Source organism: Eubalaena glacialis, chromosome 5 (genome assembly GCF_028564815.1).
Source record: "Eubalaena glacialis isolate mEubGla1 chromosome 5, mEubGla1.1.hap2.+ XY, whole genome shotgun sequence".
In the NCBI taxonomy this organism is placed as follows: Eukaryota; Metazoa; Chordata; class Mammalia; order Artiodactyla; family Balaenidae; genus Eubalaena; species Eubalaena glacialis.
In genome coordinates, this window is record NC_083720.1 from 126,319,403 (window position 1) to 126,322,866 (window position 3,464).

General features: G+C 55.7%; 1 long non-coding RNA gene across 1 annotated transcript; it reads right to left on the reverse strand.

Moving 5' to 3' along the window:
- Positions 1 to 2,546: 2,546 nt before the first annotated feature.
- LOC133092378 (uncharacterized) lies at positions 2,547 to 3,210 on the reverse strand. Its single transcript, XR_009701047.1, has 3 exons — positions 3,167 to 3,210; positions 2,677 to 2,743; positions 2,547 to 2,569 (listed from the first exon to the last, which is right to left on the reverse strand). It is a non-coding gene; the product is annotated as an uncharacterized LOC133092378 (long non-coding RNA).
- Positions 3,211 to 3,464: the final 254 nt, after the last annotated feature.

The following is a 3,464-nucleotide window of genomic DNA, read 5'->3' on the forward strand; positions in this document are numbered from 1 at the left end:
GTGGGGAAGCGCTTCGTGTACCCCATGGCTTCCCTGCTCCCCTGCCGGGAGCCCAGGCCTTGCCTCCACTTTCAAGAGGGCGTTTTAACTTCGGGCCCAGCAGGAGGAAGGAAGTGGCTGTCCTGGTGGGTCTGCTGGCAGGACTTTGATTGGCTAAGTTCTCCATCAACCACTCCACCCCAGGACAGAGGATAAAGGAGGAGAAAGCCACTTCCGGGCTGTGTGACCTTGGACAATGGGCTAACCTCTCTGAACCCCATGTGTAAATAGAGGGCGATGCCACTCCTTCTTGCTGGGATGACTAGTGAGGTAATAAAAAATACCTCATTAAACCCTGTGGCCCCATTGTATGGGGGCTTTACATGTAGTATCTCGTTTAGGCTTCAAGTTATGCCTTTTGTGGGGGAAGGGGGGAGTACTAGTGTTATACCCATTTTACACCTGGAGAAACTGAGGCTTAGAGAGATTAAGATTTAACTTGTGCCAAAATTCATAGGACTTGTAAGTTGAGGAGTCTGGATTCAAACTCAGATGGTGGAAGCGCCGGCGCATGGCAGATGCCCAAAGGATGGTGACGATACCGTGGCCTCAGCCCCACCCAGCACTGACTGAGCACCAGCTCTGGCACTCCACAGGTGTGATTAAGATTATGGACCTTGAGATGGGGAGCGTATCCTGGATTATCCAGGGAGGACCAGTCTGTCACGTGAGTCCCAGAAGGTAGAGAACCTCTGTTGGCTGTACTCAGAGGGAGATGCAGCAATGCAAAAAGGGTCAGAGAGATGTGACATGAGGACTCCACCTGTCATCGCTGGCTCTGAAGATGGAGGAAGGGGCCACAGGCCAAGGAGTGTGGGTGGCCTCCAGGAGCTGGAAAAAGCAAGGAAATGGATTCTCCCCTAGCCTCTGGAAGGAGCACAGCCCTGCCGACACCTCGATTTTAGCCCAGTGAGACCACGTGGGACTTCTGACCCCCCCCTCCCCCCAGACTGTAGGAGAATAAGTGTGTTGTTTTAAACCACGCCAGTTTGTGGTCCTTTGTCGCAGTGGCTCTGGGGAGTGGACACACTCAGGTACCTTCATTCTGATCTCACAGCCAACACTTTCAGCAGATTCCTGCCCACTTTCACAGATGAGGACCCCAGAGAGGTCCAAGTACTCGTCTAAGGTCGAGCAGCAAAGGCGGGACCGGCCCCCACGTGGCCTTTCTTGGGGGCAGCCAGGGTGGGGCCTTGCCGGGAGCTCCGAGCAGTGCTCAGGGGCTGGCAGCCAGATGGCAGCACAGAGGGGTGTGGGGCTGCTAGAGGGCCAGGGCCCTGCGGGGAGCTGCACACGCGGACGGGGAGCGGCACACGCGGACGGGGAGCTGCACACGCGGACGGGGAGCGGCACACGCGGACGGGGAGCGGCACACGCGGACGGGGAGCGGCACACGCGGACGGGGAGCTGCACACGCGGACGGGGAGCGGCACACGCGGACGGGGAGTTGCACACGCGGACGGGGAGCGGCACACGCAGACGGGGAGCGGCACACGCGGACGGGCCCCGGGCTGAGCTGTGGGCAGGCCACAGGGCGAGCACTCCAGGGGCCACGTGAAACAAGGCTCAAACTCTGCTCCCCTCCCCAGACCTCTTCCCAACTGCAGACCATCCTCTGCTCAGATGAAAGCAGAGCCATCACCCTGTTTCCCCCAAGCCCTGAGCCTCTGAGGCTCCTGACACCCACTGGACTATGCCCTTGAGCCTTGGCCTGGAGTGTGGGCCCCTCGGTGACCTGCCCAGCTGCCCTGTCAACATCCTTACCCTCCACACTCCGTGTCATTGTTGTATTAACAGTGGGCACTTCTGAGCCACGCGCTGTACCAGGCACCGTGCTGAGGGCTTTGTGTGCATCATCTCATTTCATCGGCAAGTCACCGTAAGAGAGGATGCTGTGGGGGCTTCCCTGGTGGCGCAGTGGTTGAGAATCTGCCTGCTAATGCAGGGGACACGGGTTCGAGCCCTGGTCTGGGAAGATCCCACATGCCGTGGAGCAACTGGGCCCGTGAGCCACAACTACTGAGCCTGCGCGTCTGGAGCCTGTGCTCCGCAACGGGAGGGGCCGCGATAGTGAAAGGCCCGCGCACCGCGATGAAGAGTGGCCCCCACTTGCCGCAACTAGAGAAAGCCCTCGCACAGAAACGAAGACCCAACACAGCCATAAATTAAATAAATAAATAAATAAATAAAGTAGCTATAAAAAAAAAAAGAGAGGATGCTGTGATTTCCGTATTTTACAAAGATGGAAACTGAGGCACAGAGAGAGAGGGGTACCTCACCCAAGGCCACAAGCTGGGGATCCGACGCCAGGCAGTGTGCCCCCAGCCTGGGTCCTGGAGTCTCCACCACCTGAGCCACTGCAGGGCCCCGCGGGTGACATCTGAGGGGTGTTTTCGGGCCACTGTTCCTGCTTGTCCTCTGCTGGGAACTAACTTCGCAGCCTGGAACGGCAGGCTGGGTCAGGGCCTGCAGAAGTTGAACCACTCGACGAAACTTTAGCAAAGGCTTACCAGCTTGACGGAATGGCTTCCTAGCAACAGAGAAGCCTTTAGAGCTCAAGATAATTGCCCGAGTTGTGAGTGATTCATTTAAAACAGCCGTGTCCTCTTTTAAAAAACAAAGCCCCATTGTCTCTACCTGGATGCTGTTAGAATTCCACATGGGGCCCACACAGTCAAGTGACAGGATGAATTCCAGAGAGGAACTGACATCCGCAAGAGGCAGCAATATTAGGAGGATAAAAGTAAAAATAAAAATGGAAAGGAATCCATTATTAAAATTATGCAAAAAGATGTACAAACATGCAAAATAGAGATGGATGGCTGGAGAAGTGACTTATTCATTTAATACACGTGTAATGCCTATGAGAGGTGCCAAATAAGAACTAACTTCACCATTTATCTTTACAAACCTGCTTAATCACTCATTTGTTCATTCAACAAATGTTTTTTGGGTGCCCACTATGTGAGCCGCACAGAGGCTAAGTGGTTCAGGGCAGGGACGCTGGAGCCCAGTTCAGGGATTCAAAGCCTGGCTTTGATGGCAGTTGTGGAGCTTGGGGACGTGACCTACCCTTACCACGTCTCAGTTTTCTCATCCACAAGGCATGGAGAATGATAGTACCTACCTCGTGGGGTGGTGCAGATTAAAGAAGAAAATCCTTGCATAAGTGGTCAGCACGGAGCCTGGGCCCCCTGGAAGCCTGTTGAATGACATCATCGCTCTGCCCTCGCACTGGGACCAAGCTTCAGTGAAGTCTTGCTAAACCCTGCAGTTCGGTCCCTGTGGGAAATCAGGGTAGCCTGTGTCCATGCTGAGGATGAAGAGGCCTTGCGCGGAGGGCAGCAGGGAGCCTGTGGGAGGGAGGAGGGGGCTGGGGGAGGGGGAGGTCGGGGAGGAGGAGGGGTTTGCTGCGCCCGGAGCCA